The 26,353-nt window shown below is 37.3% G+C and overlaps 1 pseudogene; it reads left to right on the forward strand.

The window, feature by feature from the left end:
• The window catches only part of LOC149219187 (uncharacterized), a 101,736-nt pseudogene that overhangs the window by 66,261 nt on the left and 9,122 nt on the right, over positions 1–26,353 (forward strand).

Consider the following 26,353-nt stretch of genomic DNA (forward strand, 5'->3'; position numbering starts at 1 on the left):
ATGTGTAAGAGAGGAAGAGGTGTTTGATATCTTAAAATCTGTCCACAATGAACCGTGTGGAGGTCACTTCGCTAATAAGCGAACTGCATACAAAGTGTTACAAGTTGGCTATTTTTGGCCTTCCTTGTTCAAGGATGCCAAACAATATGTCAAGTGGTGTGATAGCTGTCAGCGAATTGGCCAGCCTAACCAAACCAATGAGATGCCTTTATGTCCTCAAGTTATGATTGAGCCTTTTGAAAAATGGGCTATTGATTTCGTAGGACCAATAAATCCCTCATCATCAAATAAAAATCATATCTTGGTTTGGACAGATTTTGTTACAAAATGGGTAGAAGCTAAAGCTGTTTCTTTTGCTATTGAAAGAGTTGTTGTTGATTTTCTTTTTACTGAAATATTTACTAGATTTGGTGTACCTAGAGAAATTGTTTCTGACAATGGATCACAGTTTATTTCTAATCTGGTATAGGGTGTAATGGAGCAATACAAAATCTGGCACAAGAAATCCACACCATATCACCCGCAAGAAAATGGCCAGGTAGAATCCACAAATAAGGTGATTGAGTCTATCCTCACAAAGATGGTAAATATGAACATAAAGGATTGGGTTGAAAAATTACCAGAAGCATTGTGGGCCTATCGAACCACTTGGAGAAACAACACGGGACACACACCATATGAGCTGGTGTATGGGAAACAAGTCCTCTTGCTGATAGAATTCCAGATCAAGACTTTTAGGACTGCAGTCCAATTGGGGCTAGATCTCTCTGAGGCACAGCAACAATGCCTTCTACAATTGAACGAGTTAGATGAAATCCGAAGGGATGTTGTTCAGCAGAACATCTTGGTTCAACAACAGCGCAAGAAGTGGCATGACAAGTCTATTCAGAAAAAACAATTCTAACCAGGCGATTGGGTGCTCCTTTACGATTCAAGATTCAAACATGTCAAAGGAAAATTCCATACACACTAGATGGGACCCTATGAGGTGGTCAAAGTGTTCGAAAATGGAGCGTTAGAAATCAAAACTATTGATGGACGAAATTCTGTGTTCCTAGTAAACGGGCATAGATTGAAGGTATATTTTCATCCCCTTACTAAAGGAGATTTTATGCAGCAAGTCCAACAACCATTTGAAAAGGAGTTGGTAGGTGATAGCACCGACCTGTTGAAGAATTGATTCCTTCTTGTCCTTATTTAAAAAAAAAAAATCAAAGAAAAATAAAAAGAAAAAAAATGACAAAAAAATAAAAGTATAAAGAGAAAAAAGATTTCCTATAATTGTGAAAATCAGTTGACTGACATAATTATAGAAGGATCAACCTAAAAACCAACATGCTGGCAAGAAGATCAAAATTTTCATAAAAAGGGAATGTTACTTGATTTTTAGATATGTTGGCTACCACCAAGAAGAAGCAGGTTCACGAAATTGAGCACTTACCCAAGTTTGGGGTAACTAGCATGGACATTTTTATCCAAGTAAACGCTTACTTCCCGCTGTAGTTATTTTTCCTACACCAGTGCAGGCAGATTTCAAGGTAAAAATCTTCTTCTATTTCCCATTTCGAAATTTCCCACTATTTCTTTTCTAAATTCCCCAATGAATTACCTTCCTCTTTCTTCCAAGCACTTACCATTATCCGATTTGTAAAATCCCTCTTTTCCCTTGAATTTTTCCCCACATCCCATTTCGTTTACCCCCCTTGGTGATATTTATCTAAAATCCTTGCTGTAATATTCCTTCCCATTCTAAATTTTTTTTACCCCTTTCCCACTTCTTTATTCCCTCATAAGTTGATTGCAGAATTTGATGCAGTCATTCAGAAGGCATGTCGAGAAGCACCAAAGGATGGTGAATAAATTTTTCTTGTATAATGAGGCAAATTTTTTAAAGTCCAGCTACAAAAGTATGTCCTATCAGAATTTCTATTTGGTAAAAATCTCTGGTGCAAGCATAGCACAGTGCAAGCACAGTAGTGCAAGCAGGTCTGGTACAGAAATACAATTGATTGTGGAAGCAATTTACACAGTCCTGAAATGGTTTATCAAAGATTTATGGGCCTATATTTTTTGTACATGTGTTGATATGATAACTCATTCCATGTTTTAATTGATGCTTTGTTTCATTAATTACTAATCTAGGGACAAATCTTTAAAGTGCAAGATGTGTAAGGCTGAAATCTAATTTTTCTTAATAAATGCTGAAAATAAGTCTGATTGAATTATGATGCTGACTGCGGAAGGGTACTCCATCCAATAACCTGCACTCACCCTCTTTGCAATCATTCTACACTACCCAACCATCATTAACCTACCTGTGATCCAATCATTCTATCTATTGCATCATTGCTGCCTATACCACCACTGCATACAATCATCACGATTCACCTATAATGAACTAACAGGAATCTACACCCGAAGTGGAAGGGACTATTCCATCATAGACAAGTAAGAAGGTCTACAAAAACAGAAGGCGAGGAACCTTCGACATAAAATTATTGGTGAATCTTGGAGTTACCGTGAAATTCTTTCTAGGGTGTGATCAGTGAAGTGGAAGAGGTTGAAAATGGCACCAATGAGGAGTGAACCACTGTCGCTACAGGAGATTGAAAAAACCGCAGAATACAAGAATAGTCTTGCACTTTTGCAAGAAGCTAGGTTCCTGCCATTTCTCCAAAAATTTGATGGATTCGACATGGGCGTAGTGCTAGAGTTTGCAAGAAAATTCAAGGAAGGCCAAGTTAGGGTTGAGTCCTTAAAATTTAAAATCACTGAAGAGTTCATTTCGCAAGCCACATTCCTACCACTTACAAGTGAGCATTGGTTTAAGAAAGAGTGGTTCGCAAAGAAGTGTTGGTAGCAGTTCGTGGTCGATAAGAATATTGAGGTCGATTGGAAAAAGGGACTGCCACAAACCGCCATGGTCAGGAAATGGCGAGATTTACTGTTTGTATTATAGAAGTTTGTCACAGGTGAAGGACACTATACCTTGGCATTCATATACCACCTTCGATTGCTGTCACATTTCGAGGCGGGGAAACTAATTAATTTCCCTCACTTCTTGCTCAGGAGCCTCGAAAAGATGGGTGAAAAATGTGCAAAGCGGAAGTGCAAGCCAGGTTGCAACCAAACTCTGCCATCATGGACTCATTATGATGCTAGTCAAGAAGAAGTTAGAGAAAAAGGGAATAGCATGGGAGGCATTTCTGAAAGAATTCTGAGCAAGGGGTTCAGAAGAACCTGCTAGCACAAGTGCAAGTAAAAAGAGAAAGGCAGAGACATTGTCTCCTGCCAAGTAGTGAAGTAAAGGCTCACTAGTGCAAGCAGAGAAGAGGGTCATTGAAAACACTCCACCTGCAGCAAAGAAAAGGAAAATTAGGACCTCAACGAGGAGGAAAGTTGTCGGCCAAGGGACAAACCAGTCAGGTTCTCCAATTGTAATTAATGACTTGCCCCAAGTATCCCCCATAGTTCATAATATCTTAGTGCTCGCAGACGCAGTGGCACACACTGTGGAGGATGAGGAGAATGTAGAAGATGACGTGTTGTTGTCAACGATTATCAGTATGCTAAGGAGTAGGAAAACAATGTTGACACCAAATAGCACCAAAGTACAAGCAAAGGAGGACGAAGAGGAACAACATGAAGATCCTCTTGAAAATTTTAGTGAACCAGATGTGGAGACCCTTAATGATTTTGAGGACTAGGGAATTAAAGACCCTGTGGTTTTTGAAGGCTAGGGCATTGAAGACCCTGCAAATTGTGAAGATCAAGGTACTAAAGACCCTGCGATTTTTGAAGATTATGGCATTGAAGACCCTGTGGTGTTCGAAGGATAGGGTACTGAAGTCCCTGTGGTGGTAGAAGAATGGGGAATCGAAACCCCTACTGATTTGGAAGGACAAGGTGTGGAATTCCCTGAGAAACTGGGAGAGAAAGTTGTTAAGAGCCCGGAGGAATTAGGCGCACAGGGTACTGAAACCCCTGGCACAGAGATTGGTGAGGGTATCCAAACCCTCAGTGATAGCAAAACCCCGAGCATAGAAACCCTCGATGATGTCTTAAGGCAGAATTTTGACAGTCTTGACCTTGATGTTGAGTCCGTGGTAGAAAAGGTGTTCACACCCGAAGATCTTAGTACAACACCGTCCACTCTCTTCCTTAATAGCAGAATAGTGGACTTGGAGCAACAAGTCCATGACCTAGAAGTTTTAAACCAGGTCATGAAAGAGAAGAGTTGGTAGAAATAGAGTACCTGGAAGTTTTAAACCAGGTCATGAAAGAGAAGAGTTGGAAGAAACAGAGTGAGGTGGAATTACTGGCAGAAGTAAAAAAGCATAAGCAGCAGGTAAAGGTGTGGAAATACTGGGCTTCCAAATGCTATAGACGCCTAAAGAAGGTAACTAAGCAGCTACAAAAAGCCCGAGACAAGAAGCCAAAGATAGTAAAGACAGGAATAAACATTGAAGTGCAGAATTGAGGAGTGGACACTCATTTTTTGAAGGTTTTTTGCAGAGGTAAAATGTGTGTGAGGACACACAACAACTTAGGGATGGGAGGATGTTGGTATCATAAATTGCCCTATTTTTTACCCCATTTCCATCAATATCAACCTCTGTTTTACCTTAATATAAGACCCTTATTTCCTGCACTAGTATAAGATGGTTACCCTTTTCCTACACATGCTCATAGTTTATATTAAGATTTGTTACAACTCTTTATTAATCTTTTTATATAGATTTGACGTTATTTACATATTTCTTGCAACTCATATTGATTTCCGAGAAGTAATCATGGAATGTAGTGTTAATAGTGTATGAGTTGACTAGTGCAGGAAGATTCCTGCACCGCCACTGTTCGAGATTTCTGAGATCTATCTTCCATGAGGACGGGTCTCAATCTTTGACTTCGAGTCTAACTGCTGATGAACTGAAGGAGGTGGCATGCATCCAGAGATTTTTCTCCAAAGATAGATTATGGCCCAGTGAATATCGTGTGTGTCATAACCATTGGCTATTGATTGATTCTTTTGTAAGCGTTTTTATCTCATGAAGTTCATTTCCCTTACGAAGTTTAATGAGTTGAAGCATTTTATTTTTCATAGCTAGTTTACTTTAGAATTTCATTTACAGCTACAATTCCTTTTCAGCACGTCTTTCAGCTTTTGAAAGTAATTCAAAAAGTGAGTAAAGGGGACTCTGCTTGGGTGCAAGAGTAAGTCTCTTGACATAGGAACAAAGTGCTCCAAGCCCTGAGGCTTAGAGCACCTTCACTTAGACATAAGTCATCAGTAAGGAAGGTTGAATATACTCTTACACAGAAATACTGTACCTGCACTAGTGCAAGCAGATTGCAACTGTGCAAGGATAGGTTGTTTGTGTGGGAGAAAGATCAAAAGGAAGGTAGAATTTTGCAAGGTCCCACTTGTCAAATTTCTTACCATCCATCTGAAGATGAACATAGCATTTCATTCCAGCATTTAAGATTGTTTTTTTTGTGTGAAATTTCTTTACTTGATTTACTTGCAAATTGTCTTTTACATTCCAACACTAGAGTTGCCTTGGTGTTAATTGCCTTTCCAATTGTTTTCTATGTGATTTTGCAAAGAATTTCCTTTAAGAAGTAGGATTAGAAATAGGAAAAGTTCATACCATTTCTGGAATTTCCTGTGCTTTGTCTCTAAGTTTACAAAACCCTCGAGTTGACAATTATGTGCTGAGGAGTTTTCTCAAGAGCAATTCCTGCACCCAACACTCTCTCATATGCATCATGTAGTAAAAAATTGTAAGGGTTATGAGATAGTTGGTTTATAAGTGAAAATGTGGCCAGTTAACTTGGCCACCTTCGTTCAGTCAGCACATGCACAACCAGGTGTCCTCTCACACGTGGCTGCAATCAACTCAAAGACAGAGAAGGAGTAGGACAAAAAGCGGTTAAAATACAGATCTATGAGGTGGGAGCTGATTACGAGGAGTGGGAAATGATGAGGTGGTAGTGGGGACCAATGGTCCAAAAATGGCAACGTACCTTTGCTGCCAGCACACCACCTCACCCCGAATCACCATAAGAGGAAATAAAACATCGTTCCAAAGCATTCATGCATTTCATCTCCTCGAAACTCCCTCACTCAAGTTGCTCTCATAACCCAGGCCACCCACCGAAAGCAAATATCCATCATTCTATAGGGGAATTCCTACAAGATACAGTCTATAGGATACACAGAGACTGTCTATAGGATTGGCAGAGAAGAGTTCAGAAGGGATATCACGGGAATTGGCCACTACAACTAGTCTAAAGAGGTAGACTCTAAAATTTCATCCTCCTTTGCAAGTAAATGAACCAGGGATACTCTAAAATTGAGTGAATTTAGCAACAATGTGAAGTGAATTAAATACACAGTCAAATCTGTTTTGCTCTTGCATTTGAAAAATTGTGTCAACCCTATCATTTTCTCCTCAAGCTTCACCAGCAAGATGACAGGAGGGTTTAATAGGAGAGAGCCCACAAACACTGTGAGAATCCAACAACACCCCCGTGTGCTTGAAATTTTTACAAAACACAACTGGATGGGGTTTTTCGAAAAATTCAGAGGGTATGATGATGAGGTGGTTCAAGAGTTTTCTTTCTCCCTCACTCCACACAAAAGAATCCATGCCACTGTTGTAGTAAGGGGCCTCACTACACCCCAGAGCTCATCAGTAGGGTCACCACACTTCCCCTAGGAATCCCATGGAGAAAAGAAGACAAAGGAGACAACCAGGTGGCAAAAAGAAAATTCTTTTTAGAAGGTGAAGAACCCACTGAGGACAAAAATGGAGTAAGGAGGGAAAGTCTGCCATACCCATGGAGTGAGGTAGGCTACCAACTCATCAAATACATCTCATGTGAGGGTAGATATAGTGTTGTCTATGGCTATCATTTTAGGATCCTTGAGGAATTAAGATTTGGAGTAGAAACACCACCTCACCAAAGACTCAGCATACCATTTTTCTTGCTTCAATCACTCATAGACTCAAGCATCAAAGTGAAGGAGGGGAATTCCCAACAATTGGCTCACCATGGGTTGATTAGGATCCTCATTGAAGATTCCCTCCAAAACCTTAGAACCCCTATAACATGGTTAGTTTTCAGAGACATGCCAACAGAGGATGACATCAAAGCCCTCACTTATGATGTTAGTCCTACTGTCAGTGAAGAGGAGGTAAAACAGGAAGAGGAAGATACAGAGCAAGATAAGGATGAGATGGATGAAGAAGGAGCTGACATAGAGGAACATGATGAAGATGAAGAAGAAGAGGGAGAAGAGAAGGAGGATGATGAAGAAACAGAGGAGGAAATTAAGGAGGAAACTGATAGAGATGATGAAGATCTACAAGAAGAAGAAGACAGGAAAAACAGAGAGGAAGAAGGAAATAAAATAGAGGGGACAGAAAAAAAGGAGGAGTCACCTAGGGTGTCTCCAGAGGCCACAGAGAGAGAGGAAACAACTGCCGTCACTGCACTTAGCACCCCAATCAAGAAAAAAGGAAAAAGGTAGAGGCAGACCCCACTATATTTCAGGACAAGAAAGAGCACAAGAATAAAACAAGGGAAGCCACAAACATCAACAAAAATTCCTATTGAGATTGAAGATTCCCCTAAACAAAAAGACAAAATTCCTTCCCCTAAGTCCCCTATCACCTATGTAAGGAGGCCTACTACTAGATCAACTTCCTCAAAGGGTAAGGCAATCTTATAGGATCCATAGCAAAATCTATAGGAAGCAAAAATAGTCCTACAGGATACTCTGCTGAATCTACAGGAGGAACAAAAATTGGAAAGAAAGGTAGGGGAGTAGCAAGAGGCTAAAAAGGAGGACCCATAAACAAAGGAAATAAGCTCCCAACCTAACATGGACTCCTATTACTGGTTTATTGAAGGAGGCATGGTCATACCTCAAAAATTTTCCATCCCACTGTTCTTCGAGCTTGAGAAGGAGAGGGCGAGAACTCATTGATGGATGCAAATCGCCAAATCAAAGGGGGTGGAATACATTGGGCACATGGAGGAGAAACTCAAAGAAATGGGCAGAGAGCTAAGTGGCTTAAGGGACAAAGAAGCTATAATGAGAAATCAACTTGAGAAGAAAATGCATGGTTGAGGGGACAGCTGCAGGAAAGAGAGAACCAACTAGCATGTATCACCAGCCTCTCCTTAGAGGCAATCTAGTGTAGGATTCTAGCTAAATCCTATGCTCTCTACCTCAAAGAACAATGGCTACAGTTTTAGATTAAGACACTAGCATAGAGGGGAACCATTCCATTTCAGGACTACAGGCAGTTTATTTATCTTTGTGATCAAAGTACACTAGAGGATAGGGCCAAAATGGCTAAGTTTTATTTGCACAACATGGCCCTCACAGACATGAATGTTTGGAGCCCTAATTCAAAGCTAGGAGATCTACAATTAATGGCTTTGGCATCATGGATGAACCATGAGGAGTTAAGAGCAGCAGAGATGAAAAGGATATTAGCCAGAGAGAAAACTGAACCTCTTTTGATTAGAGCTGAAAAATAAAATCCCATGGCCCTCATCAGTACCCATAATTTGATTGCAAATGATCCTTAGCTAGCACCTAGATATCTTGCTACCCAAGAGCAAGCAATTCCATATTTTGAGGAAATGTTTAGGCTGCTAGGAGATGATAGTATACATGCTTGCCTAAGGAGATGGAACACAATGCCACACCGCTTAAAGATAATAGAATATCACTCCCCTTAAAGGTTGAGAGAGGCACTCAACAGGACACCTATGTATAATAAATCTATGCAAAGGTTGAAGGTCAATTGGATAGGCCTAAAACTCAGTCCACCACTACTCTTAGGGATGCTAGAGGGATAAAAGAGGCAATGGGAAGAGGTTGAAAAGAAAGCAAGCTTCTATGAACACGAAGAGGAGACCACAATAGAGGCATGGGATGTCAGAGAGGCTACCAGAGCCATGAAAGATATGGATATTGACTAAGTTTCTCAGAGGATGAGCAACGCTTTCATTAGGGGGGGATGATGAGCGTCATCATTGAGTAATTATATGGGCCTTAACTCACCTCCTAGCTTAGTCAAACCAACTATTCTCATAACTTATTGCATACTTTTGATTATATTTTGTTTATGAGATGAGTTAGAGTTGGATATTTTGCTTTGTGGTCTAATGTGCATTTAATGTAGGATTAAAGGATAAAAGCAATGAATTTTGGCAAAGACCAAGGTCAAAACTCGAATGGGACAAGGGAGAGGGATCATAGGAGGTAAATCCTCCTCATTTACTACCCCTCCATTCGAATATTCCTCCATCAGCTAGGAGTGCAAACAGCCGAGCCTCCCTAATTTTAAGTAAGTCGTTGGAGACTTTAGATGTATAAGTAGAGAGGCCTAGGACATCAGTAGGATGGGGATTTTTGATTGTGAAACTCTACTCTATTTTCGAGCTGCAAGACTTGTGACAGTTTTTGATGTAATCCATTGTTTTGGTAATAAGAATGAGTTTTGTTTTGAGCCATCATTGAGTTAACTCAGAGGTCTGAAGCTCTTGGGTTAGGTCCCAACCCTAGCATCCAAGGCTCCTATTTATTGTACATGTATGCTAGTGTAGATCCATAGCTTAATTGTTCATTTTTTTGGTAGCTGCATTTCCATTACAGAATTGTAGGTGAGATTGGTTGTGTGATATTTTTCTTCCATTTGTGCCTTCTTTCAAGTAGTAGGTTAGCAAGGAGAAAAAGGATCACCACAAGGTTGTTAGCAGGTGTCTCAGCCTCACTTTCTCCCTCTGGGACCATGACTTGAGGAAGGGACCCTTCAACAGCCCCAAAAGCATAGATTTCTAGTTCTTGTATGAGCTTTGGAGTTCGTTGTCCTTGATTTAGTACTTGGTTAATGTTGCAAGACAGATTTCATTGTCATCTTTTTCCATCTCCATTTCTGCAATAGGATCTCACTCATGCTTTCATTCCTTTCAACAACTTCCTTCATGCATAATATAGGTATTGATTCATGCATTTCTAGTTTATGATAACGTATCTAGTTGCATAGTTCTTGGAGGACACACATGTTTTAAGCATAGCAGGTACTTCAAGAGGGAACCAAGAATTCATCACCAACATCCACCTTTCACTTCATCCACCTTAGCCATCCATTGTTTCACCATCATCCTAACTAGTTTTTCGTCATTTTTCATTGAAATTCGCCTAGATACATTGAGTGAATCTAGCCATCTCTTATCTTGGATATTGATTCCTAAGTGCTGCTAGACCTCCTAACACCCCATTCCACCCATCACACACCTTTTCTAAGCTTCCCAACACCTCCAACACCTCACAATTAGATCTCGGTTGTATCATGTAGGTCTCTTGTAATTCCTACAGGGTCATCCTGTAGGTTTTCCTGAAACGGCTTGTTTTGAGGTCGAATATATGGGAAACCCCTAGGAAGTCACAAAAATCCTCCTAGGACCCCTCCACACCATCCAACCACTTCATAAACCTTCTAGCCATCCTTAAACACCTTCCATCCACCTGTCACATCCACAAGAACAATTAGTTTGCATACTTGATTTTGCCTTAAAAAACCCAAAAAAGTGAAAATAGATTTAGTTTAGTTTCTTTGCCTACACATTAGTAATATTTGATGCTTTTTACTTCTGCAACTTAGATAGTAGCATTTTTTTATTGTTGATTTAGAAATTCTGCTTAGCATAGTTGCTTAAATGGTTAATTAGGGTATGGTGTGATTTAGCATTGCATGTTGTTTTTTTTCATTACTACAGTAGAGTAGCTCTCTTAAAGTATAGTTTCCATTATTCCATCAAAGAATCAAGCTTCTTCTGACTCTATAGAAGTCTGTCTTGGAACCCCAGTGGTCTCTCTCCAGCTGAACAGTGATAACAGGCAAAACCATCACTTTTACCTGTACATATTGCACTTTCACCTCCAAGTTTGTACGAACCTTGGGCTAATAAGTAAAGCTGGTAGCCTAGGAGTTGTAACATCCTTGCTGTAATACTGGCACTAATCAATAATGCATCTCATGAGGGCATTAAGGTAGACTGTAATAAAGTTAAATCCATTAAGGAATGGAAAATCCCCATAACCATAAAGCATCTTCGAGGATTTATTGGGTTGACAGGGTATTATCACAAGTTTGTTAAGAATTATGGGAGAATAGAAGCACCTCTAATAACATTACTGAAGAAAGATGCATTTTCTTGGACTCCAGAAGCAACTAAGGCCTTTGAACATATTAAAGAGGAAATGTGCCAAGCACCAGTCTTAGCTACGCCAACATTCAAAAAAACCTTTATTGTGGAATGTGATTCCTCAGTAAATGGAATTGGTGTTGTTTTAATGCAAGAAGGAAGACCCATTACTTTTGAAAGTTGTCCAATCAAAGGAAAGTATTTACACAGACCTATTTATGAGAAGGAAATGTTTGAAATACTACATGCACTAAAGCAATGGAAACCTTACCTAATGGGAAGACACTTAAGGTAAAAATAGATAATGATAGTCTTAAATACTTTTTGGAACAAAGATTATCTTCAGAAGAGCAACGAAAATGGGTCACAAAGATGTTGGGTTATGACTTTGAAATCATCTACAAAAAAGGGAAGCAAAATTTTGTTGCAGATGCACTCTCAAGAAAGTATGAGGATGTGGAAGCATTGCTTTGTGCCATTTCTATTATCAAACTAGATTGGATAACCAGAGCAAGGGATGAATGGAAGAATGACGAAGAAGTGTGGACACTCTTTCAAAAGTTGCAACAAGATCCCAGTACATATGATACATTTAGCTGGAAAAATGATTCATTATGGTACAAATATCACTTATATCTTTGCAAGAATTCCCAACTCAAACAAAAGATTCTTTTGGAATTGCAAACCTCTCCCTTAGGAGGGCACTCGGGATTTTTAAAAAATTACTTCAAGGTCAAGAAGCAATTTTTTTGGGATGGACTTAAATACGATATTCAAAAGTTTGTGGTGGAATGTTTGGTTTTTCAACAAAATAAAGCTGAGAAAATTAAGATCCCGGGTCTGTTAAAACCTTTATCCATTCCAAGTCAACATTGGGAGGAGGTTTCAATGGATTTTATCATAGGTTTACCCATGTCCAAAGGAAAGAGTTTCATCATGGCAGTATTTTATAGAATTACCAGGTATGCACACTTTTATGCATTATCTCATCCATTTAAAGCCAATAGAATTTCTACTACATATATGGAAACAATTCAAAAGCTACATGGAAACCCAAAGATTATTGTAAGCGAAAGAGATTCCATTTTCACTAGAAATTTTTGGACGAAATTATTTTCTTTTCTCAGTACTCAATTAGCTCATAGCTCATCTTATCATCCTAAATCTAATGGGAAAACTGAGATAGTGAACAAATGTTTGGAAGGATATTGTTGTTGCATTGTATCTGAGAAACAAACACAATGGGTCAAGTGGTTACCTCTGGTTGAATGGTGATATAACACTTCTTCTATACTGGACAAAAATTAACCCCATTTATGACACTTTATGGATATCATCCACCATCCATCACATCATCCTTAAGAGAAAATTCTAAATTTTAAGCAGTGGAAGATCACATTAAGCATCAACAACAAGTTCTCCAACTCTTAAAGGATAACCTCACTTTGGCAGAGAATTGAATGAAATAACAGGCATATAAGCATCACAATGAAAGAATTTTTTATGTAAGTGACTGGGTATTTTTACGATTACAACCATACAAACAAATTCCCCTCAAGAAAGCTAAGAAGGATAATAAATTATCACCAAAGTACTACGGTCCTTACAAGGTGTTGCAAAATATTGGTACTATGACATACAAATTGAGCTTCCTGCATCTTCCCGAGTGCGCCCAGTTTTCCATGTTTCATGCTTAAAGAAGGTTATAGATGACAAGTTCCCAGTTAAAATAATATTTCCAAAACTTGACAAGGAATGAAAAATCATATTGCAACCTGAAGTAGTCATGGAAGAAAGAAATCGACAACTACGAAATCGATCAATTTAAGAGTATCTCATCAAGTGGAATAACTTACCCACTAAAGGTTCCACGTGGGAGAATGATCATTTCATACAAAATCATACATAACTACTGAAGCATTGAGGACAACACTTTTTTGAAGGAGATGGGCATGTTAGGTCCCTATAATACTAGTGTAGCCCCTTATTGTTATTTTTAGTGTAGCCCCATTATTGTTATTGTTGTGCCAATGTAGTCCCGATATTTTTATTATTATGCCCCATAGAAGCCCACTATTGTGATTATTGTGCCCTTATATTATTATTGTTATGTAGGCTCTGATTATATTGTGACCTCTTAGACTCCTATATATAGAAAGGAGGTTTTGTCATTTGAATCATCCAAGAATAGTTCATTTATGTAATGTAAAGGAGGTTTCCCCCTCGAAGAGGATAAATTTTAAGTTGTTGATCTATCTATTTGTGAGCTGGTTGCATAACAAGAACATTGAGAAAAACATTTGTTTATGGTTATTTGTAATGATAAAGTTTACAAGCTTTAATTGTGTGGATCTGTGCATCTCTGAAATTCACATTGAAGGCTTTTATTGGTAATATTTTAGTATTAAATAATCGATATTTGTTATTCACAATAACACCAAGACAAGTGGTGGACCGATACAATATTATTGCTAATATTTTAATTATAAATAATGCTTTTTATTGCTAATATTTTAGTATTAAATATTCTATATTTTCTTTTGCAATATTTTAATTATAAATAATGTGTATCTCTATATTGTCAAATATCAACAATTAATTCAGTAAAGGTTATGCACAACTCGAAGAAAATTGAATCATTGAACACAAGATTTATTTATGGTTATGTTTCTCAAATGAAGTAGATGTGTGGAAGTACGAAGGTAGTCTATTGTGTAGAGGAAGCTTTCAAGCTTTGATTTTATGAACACTTGCATTTCACATTAAAGGATTTTATAGGCTTTCTTTCCTAGGAATTGATGCTTAAGTGTTGAGTTTGGTTGCAAAAATGTTCAACGCTAATGTGCAGTATTAATTTTCATTTATCAAATTTGATATCATATATTATAAGCATTATTTGTGTTGTATGTCATTAGTGTTTATAACATATTTTATTACGTGATTAATGTAGATTATGTCTAAATAGTTGGAAGTGATAATGAGACATCAATGAGACACAATTGTTGGAATCCCATGCCTTGCTATCTAATTTACTTATTTCAGTGAACATAGCTCATTTAATATTTGCATAATGTGATAAAGGAAAAATAACGTTCAAGTGGCGAATTAACATCTAGGTTCGAAAATTACTTTTGTAAAGTAAAAGTTGGATGGTAGCGAGGAAAGTCTACATAGTAAATCTATTGGATAAGTGTTAGTTCATTGAATAATTACGGAAAAGACCCTTATTTATTGGCAATTTAAGACCTTTAGTTAATGAAAATAGAATGAAATTTACGATTTTAATAAATAGTAGGTCAACACTGATTTCCAAAGCATGTAAGGCAGATTAATCATGAAACATAATCATGTCAATTGCACTATGTCAAATTGAAATGTAAGTAAATCATATATGATTTAATGTAACAAATTTTACAATAGCCTTTTATGATGAAAGATTAGGCAAATTAGTACTATCCACCTTGATAATGATTATTGGTTAGTGGATATCATTGAAATCGATAGTAGTTAAATGTTGTTTTAGAACTTAAATGTCAATTTGTGAATTACATGGCTTATTGCCTCTTACACATAATATATATGCCTATTTCTTGTAAAAGAAATTTATTAGTCTTCAATTTGTTATAAAATTGTTTAGTGTTTTAAGGTATTTCTTTATAATTTGTCTATTGTTTTTTGCATTTGTTACTAATATCGAAGAAATGGTTCAAAGAAACAATGGCAGGGGCACAGAGAAAGACGTACATGTAGGGAGCAAAGATATTTTAATGCTCAACCAAGATATATTAATGCTTAGCAAAGATATTTTAATGCTAATACATAAAATACTATAACACCAACAAATGCTTAACCATCTCGAAGATGAACTAGACATCGTAAGAATGTTATCATAAGAGCTATTGCAAATCATGAATAAATGAATCAATTCTTGATTCCGATAACATAATCAGTATAATCATTAATTTCTAGAAACAATGGTTAATTAATAAAGAAAGCTTATCGGTTCAGAAACTCATTTGAGCTTTGTATGACAACGAGTTATTTAGATATTTTTTTAAATCTTGGATGGGATAGTTGTTCAAATAGTAAAAAAATAATGAATTTGTAAAAAAAACGCTATTGTAAAGTAATGTCACCAAAAATTGCATCATAACGAACTTATATTGCTTGAGTAGTTATAGAACTTGAAAATTGGATAAATGAAGAAAACACTGCAAAAAACAACAATGGGGAAAAAACAAACAAAAAGCCACATAGCATAATACAAAACATAGAGCCGGAACAAAAAAATTAGTTCATTGGATTTTTTTTATGTACAATGTCTTAGTAAATTTGGTTTGGTAGAAAAAATTGTCTTGTTGCAAAATTAGATAGCAAATGTCTAGTAAAACGAAAGAGCTATTAGGATGCATGTTAATGCAATGGGCGATCACCGTGTCGTTGCATAATTGATTAACAATGTAAATAAAGAAACCTGTCAATGTATATGTAGAACTATGTTTCAATGGTCTATCAGAAATGTGCCATCAAGATTTCAATAGCATATGTTTTGTATGCACAATATTGTTTGTAGGAAATTTGTTGTAGTGCAGGTAATACTCTTGCAATAATACCTTTTCCCTAAGAATGATACAAACCTTGAAATCTTCTTGTGAATGTACCTTCATATGTGTTCTCATTATTAACAAACATCAAAAAAGATCAAAACTTATTATTAGTGACAAAAATAAGTAGGATGTCTCGAGCCAATCACAGATTCAATCATGGTACCCAAAACAATCCTCTTGAAAACCCTGACATTCCTGAGAAGATGAACTTTTCAGCAACCTAATTGGATTAAATAAAGAATCTTGTGAGGGAAAATTGATATGAACATGTTCATAAACATTTTCAAGATCATGAGTACATAACACCAACATTAGAAAATGTTGAAGTGCCTCAAATGCTTGATAAATATTCAAACATTGAGATGATAAACTTTGAATATCTATTGGTTCAATCAAATCAATTGATATGGAACAACTATCATCAGATCTACTAGTAGAAAAATGATTAATTGAACATTGGTTGTTAGAACCAATGTTATGATCAGATGGATCAATTAGAGCATACGATTCTCGATTCTTGTTTGGTTCCCTTTGTATCTAATTACACACTAGACCAACAACACAAAAATTAAAAGAATTGAAAATGAATGCTAGTATAGAAAAGCAGGAAGGAAATCAGGGTACAATGGATGAATATTATCTTGGGAAATTAATCTATCGAGATAAGGGTGTTGGAAATAATACTGAGAGAGGGGGGGGGTGAATCAGTATTATCAACTCAGATACTTTTCAATTTCATACTCAGATTCATATACGCGGCTTCAGTTCAGTATATCAGCGTATATACATGACTGTGTTAAATGCAACTAGCGTATATGCAGTAATCTTATGAATCAGTTAGCTTATCTTCAGTAATTTCATCAGAACATTATTAACCATAATAACAGTAATCAGGTGCAGTAAAACAGAACAGATCATCACACATAAGAAGCACACATGAACACAAGATATAAGGTGGAAACCCAATGTGGGTGAAAACCACCTGCTGCAATTCGTCTCTTTCTTCCTTTAATAAGAAACTTCTTTTACAATGTACTGGTGCAGTCCTTTACCAGCACGCAGGCTTCAACCTGCAGAGGGATACAACCCTCTTAGCTCTTGTACTAGCTAATATACTAGTACATAGGTGCTGACCTACAGAAGGCTACAACCTTCTTTTCTTCAGGGACCACGTTTCATTAATTTTCAGACTGGATCCATGAGTACAAAACAATCACTGCTGCAATACAATCATCAACTTATACTTGCATCATAAATCTCTAAATCACCCAATTCTGAATCACTGAAACCCTGTCATCAAAAACACAGAACCCAAACCAGAGCCCAGAACTCTGCAACAACCACTAGAATCAACAGCAACCTGAAACACCAAATCTCATAATGCATACGCTACTTGACTATATCAAAACCGTGTGTGTACGCGCTTTCACCAGAGACAACCCACGTACAGATCTAAAGATAATTACTTATACCTTCGCTGTCAGATCCAACCTTAGCCAAGCGTCACAAACAGATAACCAGCAATACTAGATCTTCTCACTTCGTCAGACATCCATTCCTTGCTCCTCTACATTGCCTAATGATCTTCTCCTCCTTTTATAGTCTTAGGCCTTGCTCAATACCACGGTCCAAAACCATAATAAATCAATACCAAGAGCCCAATACTTGGGTTCAACACACTTGTCGAGATACCATGGTCTAGAACCATAGGTTCAAATACCGAGGACTAACTACCATGGACCAAGACATAAGTTTTCCCACCTGTACGCGCTTCTCCTTGGGTGAAAGTGCGTGTATACGCATATGCGTCTTCGGCATGTCCAACCCGCGTGTATACGCTGATTTGTCACAATGAACCAGCGTATATCTCTTTCTTGACCTGCTGTACTAAGATCTGTCCTCTGATGAAGTTGCCATCACCTGTATCAACCTCTGAGTGAGTTGCCATCAAGGACAACACTTGTATCATAATGCCAACAATCTCCCCCTTTGGACTTTATGGCAACCACCACACCAAGTCACTCTCCCCCTTTGACATCAAGGGCAAAGGGCGGACCAAGATATTCTCTTCCTTGGTATACCTTTTGCTATCCATACTCCCCCCTGAGTACATGATGAAATTTCTGATTGAGCTCCCCTTTGTATATGCCAAGTTGTATCAATCCATCCATGCTCCCCCTGAGTAGATGCAAGTTCTAAGACCAACAATTCATTCAAGACCATGACTATCATTCATCATATATGATCTGCACCATAAGCATCAGCATCCAAGCCTGCAATACCATTCCTTTGATCAAACAACAAGATGTATCATTTAGCTTCATAGACTTTAGCAACAAATTCTAACCATAATGCCAACAATGCATTATTTGAAGTATATGCTCCCCCTGAGCCTGAGCCAACCATGACCGAACCATTTCCTGGGTCTGTTCTGCTGCCCTTTCTTCTGATCTCTATATACGCGACTCTGCAGCATGTAACTCACGTATATACGCGACTTATCTTCATTATATCAGCGTATGCAAGATGGAATACTGAATTTCTTCACTTTCAGATTCCCCTGTGTCTGTTATGTCAGCTAACTGAGTTATGTCACACCTTTCTGTCTCTGTCTTCTTCAATTCCTGGAACTGTGATGATGTATGGTCCTCTTGATTTGAATTTTGAAATTTGCTCCTGCATTCCCTTGCTTTATGTCCAAGTTTGTTGCATGTATAACATCTTACATATTTCATGTTCCTTCTATTGCAATCTATTGCTTTGTGTCCATATGCATTGCAGGCAAAGCAATATCCTCTGAAATACCTAGGATGCGATGATCTTTTGTTATGGTCTTGAACCATTCTACTTCTACATCTGGCTGCAACATGTCCAAGATTATGACATACATAACATTCAACATTATTCAGTGGAGGAAATAATCGTCTATCACTTCCATAGTTAGGAGTAAAGGATTTTCCTTTAGGAATTTCTTTCCTTGGTTGTTCCTTGTTGAGCATTTCAGATTTCTCATTAGAGTTTCTTGCCTCACCTTGTGAGCTAGATTCACCTTCAACGGATTCATAAAAACCAAGGCCAGTTTTGATAATAGGGGAGCTTTGACTACCAAGAATGTCATCCAAAATCTTAGTACTATCTTGAAATCGCAACAATTTATCCTTTTCTTCTAATTTACCTTTTAAGATATTTACCTCAACCTGATGTTGTTCTTCCTTTTCCAGATACTGATTCCTTAGGTCTTCTTCAGCTTTTCTTCCTTCTTCCACTTGTTGCTTTAAATTGATCACTTCATGTCCTTGATCTTCAAGAGCTTCTCTGTTCTGCTCTCTTGATTTTCCAAGATCTTCTTTTAGAGAGAGGATCTCTGATTCAAGTCTCTGAATTGTTATGCTCTGATCATTTACTATATCCTGCAATTTCTCCCTTACCCTGGTTACTGTCTCCAATTGTTCGTTTAATTTGGTAACTTCCTCAGTTTCTGCATTCTTCTTTTCATATGACATGAGACTTCTAATGTCTTCACTACCATTGAATGAGTCATTACTTTTAACATAGGTATAATAGCTTCTATTACCTTCTTCAGACATCTTTCCTTTGTTATGAGGGCATCTAGCAGCATAGTGACCAACTCTACCACATGAAAAACATTTGAAAGGTAGCTTACCTTTGAATCGTCCAGTTCCCCGTTCAAGATTCTTGACAAAATTTACCTCATCTTCTTCCTCTGACATGTATCCTAACGCTTCGAATGCGGCTTCTGATGGTCCCTCTTTTCGCATTTCAAAAGCAGTTAAGATTCCGTGAAGCTGTGACATGGTGATTGTCTGCAGATTCTCCTTTTCTTCTATGGCAGACACTTTGGAATCAAATTTAGCAGACAGAGATCTCAAAACCTTTTCAACTAAGACAACTTCCTTAAATTCTTCACCCAAATCCCTCATACAATTTACAATTTCATCCATATGCAGGAAATAATTAGCTATGCTTTCATTACTATGCATCTTAAGATTTTCATACCGGATTCTGAGAGTTTGAAGCTTTTCTCTTTTTACCTGATCATCTCCTTCATAGCTCAGAATGATTTTGTCCCATATTTCCTTAGCTGATTTGAAACGCATGACCTTCATAAATTCTGATTGTGTCAAACTTCCCAATAAGACAGTAACAGCTTTGGCATTGAGCTCATATTGCTTTCTCTCTGCTGCATCTGTAGGAGTTGCTGATGGGAATTTGTATCCTCCTTCTACGATTCCCCAAACTTCTGCTCCAAGTGATTGTAGATATGCAGTGGTTCTTATCTTCCAGTGGGTAAAATTGTTCCCGTCAAATATTGGTGGCCTGATGCGTGCCTCTCTTTCTGGATTAGACATTCTGATGGATCTTTTCCTTCAAGCGATCAAGCTACCTCTGAAGGACCTGCTCTGATACCAAATGTTGGAAATAATACTGAGAGAGGGGGGCGGTGAATCAGTATTATCAACTCAGATACTTTTCAATTTCATACTCAGATTCATATACGCGGCTTCAGTTCAGTATATCAGCGTATATACACGACTGTGTTAAATGTAACTAGCGTATATGCAGTAATCTTATGAATCAGTTAGCTTATCTTCAGTAATTTCATCAGAACATTATTAACCATAATAACAGTAATTAGGTGCAGTAAAACAGAACAGATCATCACACATAAGAAGCACACGTGAACACAAGATATAAGGTGGAAACCCAATGTGGGTGAAAACCACCTGCTGCAATTCGTCTCTTTCTTCCTTTAATAAGAAACTTCTTTTACAATGTACTGGTGCAGTCCTTTACCACCACACAGGCTTCAACCTGCAGAGGGCTACAACCCTCTTAGCTCTTGTACTAGCTAATATACTAGTACGTAGGTGCTGACCTACAGAAGGCTACAACCTTCTTTTCTTCAGGGACCACGTTTCATTAATTTTTAGACTGGATCCATGAGTACAAAACAATCACTGCTGCAATACAATCATCAACTTATACTTGCATCATAAATCTCTAAATCACCCAATTCTGAATCACTGAAACCCTGTCACCAAAAACACAGAACCCAAACCAGAGCCCATAACTCTGCAACAACCACTAGAATCAACATCAACCTGAAACACCAAATCTCATAATGCATACGCTACTTGACTATATCAAAACCGCGTGTGTACACGCTTTCACCAGAGACAACCCGCATACAGATCTAAATATAATTACTTATACCTTCGCTGTCAGATCCAACCTTAGCCAAGCGTCACAAACAGATAACCAGCAATACTAGATCTTCTCACTTCATCAGACATCCATTCCTTGCTCCTCTACATTGCCTAATGATCTTCTCCTCCTTTTATAGTCTTAGGCCTTGCTCAATACCACGGTCCAAAACCATAATAAATCAATACCAAGAGCCCAATACTTGGGTTCAACACACTTGTCGAGATATCATGGTCCAAAACCATAGGTTCAAATACCGAGGACTAACTACCATGGACCAAGACATAAGTTTTCCCACCTGTACGCACTTCTCCTTGCGTGAAAGTGCGTGTATATGCATACGCGTCTTCGGCACGTCCAACTCGCGTGTATACGCTGATTTGTCACAATGAACCAGCGTATATCTCTTTCTTTACCTTCTGTACTAAGATCTGTCCTCTGATTAAGTTGTCATCACCTGTATCAACCTCTGAGTGAGTTGCCATCAAGGGCAACACTTGTATCATAATGCCAACAAAGGGGTTTGAATCATTAAATAACTTAAGCATTCATCAACACTCAATAGGATAGCTTGTGCCATAATGAAAATGATTATCATCATAATGTTCACAAGAAAGACCATGAGCTGATTATTTTGACAAGCATTTGACAGATGTGACTATTTTGATCGATGATAATATTTTTCATAATAATTAACATGTTTGTCATGATAGATTTGTGCATCCATGAAAGGTATACATTCCAATATTGGGTTTTATGCTGGAGATTTATATGAATATGAATTAACTGAAGAAAAATTACCTATCCGATCAGAAACCAAATCTTGAAAGTTAGGAAAAATGTCTTGGAAATACCAAAAATACTTCAAGAACGAGTTTTCATTTAGTGAAATAATATAGAGGAAAGAATTCTATGAGAAAATCTAAATTTGACTTAGTGCAGGGACCTCATTAAGATGGCAAGGACTTGGCATAACCATGAATGAAATTTTAAGTTCCTTGATTCCATAAGAAGCCTCAAAACTTTTAAATGTTGAGTAATTACATTGTGCGAGGTTGGCCAGGTCATGAACTGCATATGGATAACTACTATCAATTATAACAATATCACCATTATCCAGATGACATCCGTCTAAATTTTTAGTTTGATATATTTTAGAACCTAAAAAAACAGATTACTTAGGACATAAGATTATTTTGATTGCACATCTAAGGATGTATAGATCAGAGGAATTTCATGAGCAACCTGAACCAAAGAATTATATTGATGCAAGATTGGAATTTGCAAAGCATGGGATGGATGATTGATGATTTGATTGCCTTTTCCTTTTCATCATGGATGACCTCACTATCTTGTTTCAATTCAAAATTCAACTCATCAGATTGTGAATTCAAAGATCATGGCATAATTTCATTACAAGCAGTAGGACACAAGGGACAGTGAGTCGAAGAAGAGGTGTCCACAAAATAATATTCTTTGAGTATAACGGATTCTAGATTTAAATCTTCCAAATTAGAGCCTTCTTGAGAAATCAATAAATCAGTCGTTGTACCTAGGCATCCATCACCATGTACATTAGATAGATCATTGTTATAAGGATGATGGTTTCCCAAGGCTTTAGATTGATTAACATCTTGATTTTGTTTGGCCAATTGTTGAGATCACACAATTATAAATCAGCCAAAAATGAAGAAACATCATCTTGAAATGGAGGATTTTGAAAGAGAAGAGATATATTAAAATAATCTACACACTCTTGCTCCCTATTTGTGGAATGTGACCACTGTGCACCTGATCACCATTTGGACCAGTAGATTGAAAATCAAGAGTATTTGAAGAACTAGATGGTGAAGCAGATTAATTAAGTGAATCAAGGTACAAAGGGCCATGAAATTTAGATGATGGAGGATGGGATGTATCCCTCAAATAAGAAACACTTTCAATCAGATTGGATTCAAGATTTAAATTATGCATATCAATGTCATCCTGAGGAATAAAAGCATTAGTCTTCACCTTAGGTTTCTTGATGGATTAGAACATTCCAAGTTTTCCCCTATAAAATGTTGACCATGAAGATAAAATGTAGGTGGGTAAATGGATCATCAATTCAATCTTTAGATTTCCCAACTCCAACATTAGCACACGAGACCACTTTATTTAGTAATGAAAACAAAGGATGAGAGGAAACAAAAGGGAGTGTAGGTTCCTCCTTTGAAATTTTAAGTGTCCTGGGACTAAGATAAGTTGGGAGACTCCTAAAATACTAATAATCAGGTGTTTCTAAATAAATTAAAACTAAATATTGAAACTTTTCATAGAAGAAATCCCAATCCACATCTTCTTTATGAAATTCATAATATAAGTGAAGAAATCTATCGAAAAAATGTTCTATTGATTCATTAGGTTTCATTCTAAGATGATTAATGCCCTTATACACATTTCGATAATCATAATTTTCAAAGGCTTGGTGAAGCTCCTTGAAAAGTTATTCAAATGAATGAATTGAAGCAACTGGTAAGGTATGACACCATAGTTTAACTCAACCTTCAAGTGTGAGGGTGAACAATTTACAAACAACACCTTCACAATTGGTTTCATGAGATTCACAAAGTTTGAGAAAATGAAATGTATACCCGGTTGTGGATATTTCACCCTCACCATCAAACTTTAATTGAGACAAGTTGTAAAAAAATTTCACGGGGATTGAAATTCTAATATTTGATCCATTAGAAAAAAATCCTTGGAGTATGATTTGGGAATAAGCCATTCAAGATAAGAGAATCAAAATAGACTCAACAGGCACATCTTGTCATCTGGCCCTCCTCCTAGCATCAACTGTGATGGTGTTGGAAATATGTCAACCAAGGGGGTATCCCTAGTATGAAGTCTGAACTAGACCTCACACCACTTGGAGTAGGAGCCCCAACCGAGAAATAAGGCTGGTTTCCATTATTCTTAGGAATTTTCCTTGGCTGCAATTATCAACATAAAATATTATACAAACAATCTTTGAAACAAGAAAGTAAGTTGACACTGTGAGGCATACAATTGCAATGAATATGTGTTACTTTCACGTAAGGGAAAAGAAAGAGTGGGCTTCTAGAAGAAAATAAATAGTACTCTCCTAAAAAAAACACACAAGAGCATGAAATAATTGTTAATTAACCTGCAAATTAGTTCACAAGATAACAATGATGATAAAAATCAAGTAACAATGGACACTCAATAAGATGCATACCAAAGCCAACCAAATATTTCATTTTCATTAGTATGTGTTAACATAAACATACATTGCAAATAATGAAATAATAGTCTCACGATCATTCACGACCTATGCAAGAAAGTGCGTCGACTCTGATAGCTTCATATATTAAGGGAAAAACCCAAGATAAACAATTACAATGTTACCACACTAGCCCTAATAGTGGAACAGTAAGTCACCACTTGCTCCTCCAAAGAAATATCTTCTCTCCTATACCAAGATATAGAACCCAAGGTGAAAAGTCAAAATTCCTCTATCTTGAGCTATGATGGTGTGTTTATAACAAATGAGGTGACTCTTCACTTCCCATGTGACTCTTGACTTTCTCTCATGACTCTTGAGCTCCCATGTGACTTTTCTAATTCCCATGTGACCTTTGAGCTTCTACATACCTTTAGAACATTCTAGTGACTTTTCACATTTCAAGTAGGACCCTTGGGCTTCCACACATTTTACATTTCCTCATATTTGAAATACAATAATTACATTCCAAAAATGACACAGGAAAAGTACATTGAGTCATATGTCTTTGAAATGGCACTTTGTGAAGCCATGCCTTAATGACGGTGATACAAAACTTCATTTCATCAATGCCAGGCTCTTCTCCTTGCTACCATATTTGTATCTTCATGAACCTTCCAAGTAAGCATGAGTTTCCATGTCTTTGTCATGGTCCAAGATTCCTTCATGTCCTTCATGATGGTTCTTTCTTCTACTCGTTCTTCACAAGTGCTCTCTTGTAGCATCTCCTTGATGAATTCCCTTGAGGATAAACTTGCCATGTTGAAATGATAACACATGCAAAGAAATTCCACTCATGACAAGCCAACATCAGTCTGAAAACCACCCATTCTACCTTTGCTTGCTCATGGAAGATGTTGATTGTGGTGAGGTAATGGGCAAGGGTTTTGAAAGAAAGAAGTTGAGAATTGCATAGTTGAGGAATATAGGGACCCCATTAGGGGAATTTTGAGGTCTAAAATTGGCTTCCTAAGGAAATTATAAAATAATAGTGGAAATGATAAAATAATTTAGATTACATCATCAAATTTTAGAGGGAGGCCGATTAGAATACTGTAGTTGTGCATACACTAAAGAGGAGGCTTATAGGATTACACAGTTGGGCATGAAAGTGACACAAGGAGGCTCCAATATCCACTAAAACTATAAAATGAACAATCTAGGGCATGAGATACCATGAACTACGCAATTGGCATGGATAAGCCACCGGATGGATGATTTAGACTCCAAGGTTGCTTAATGTGCAGGTAGAGGAGGTTGTCCTTAAGATGAGTAGAGTGCACAGGTTCGAGAGGTAAGGATTTCATCATTGAGACTTAGGAGTGTGTAGAGTACTCATCACTTATCTGGAATATTAAATATTCTCATGAGTTTGCACAAGATGTGAGGACAGGGATGAACTCCAAAATTGGCTAAGTGTTGGACTAGCGGAACAAGTGAGAACACAACATACAAACATGATCCAAAATAGTATCTCACACATGAATGCCATAAAAAAAACCTAGGGAATGCATAGGACTCGTGATTAACATGCATACTTTGAAATGACATCAAAGCGACACTTGTTTCTAAGTGCGACAATTCAAATGTAGCTTTGCAACACTTGGAATACAAGTTACGACAAAAGTGTCAATTGCAACCAGAAAGTGTGCTAAGCTATGAGAATGTTTCTAGCACATATTCTTAGGATATACATGATCAACTAATGTAGAAAAGTGCACTAGATATACCTCTAGTGGTGTGCTAAGATGCAACACGTGTAAGAGTGAAAGAAGTTAAAAAGGACACTTGCGACAATAAGAAAAAGTTAAAATGACACTTGCAAAAGCCAAAGAAAGTGAAAGTGACACATGTTAAAGTGAAGAGAAAGAAAAAGTGACATTTGTTAAAGTGAAAGAAAAAAAATGACAATCACGAAAGTGAAAGTGATATTTGTGAAAGCAAAAGGTGCGCAAAAGTGACAATTGAGAAAATTGACTGGAATGCTAATACAAGAAACCATTAA

Source organism: Pinus tabuliformis, chromosome Q (genome assembly GCF_031772625.1).
Source record: "Pinus tabuliformis cultivar Carrire ecotype Pingquan chromosome Q, CPIR1, whole genome shotgun sequence".
NCBI classification, from domain to species: Eukaryota; Viridiplantae; Streptophyta; class Pinopsida; order Pinales; family Pinaceae; genus Pinus; species Pinus tabuliformis.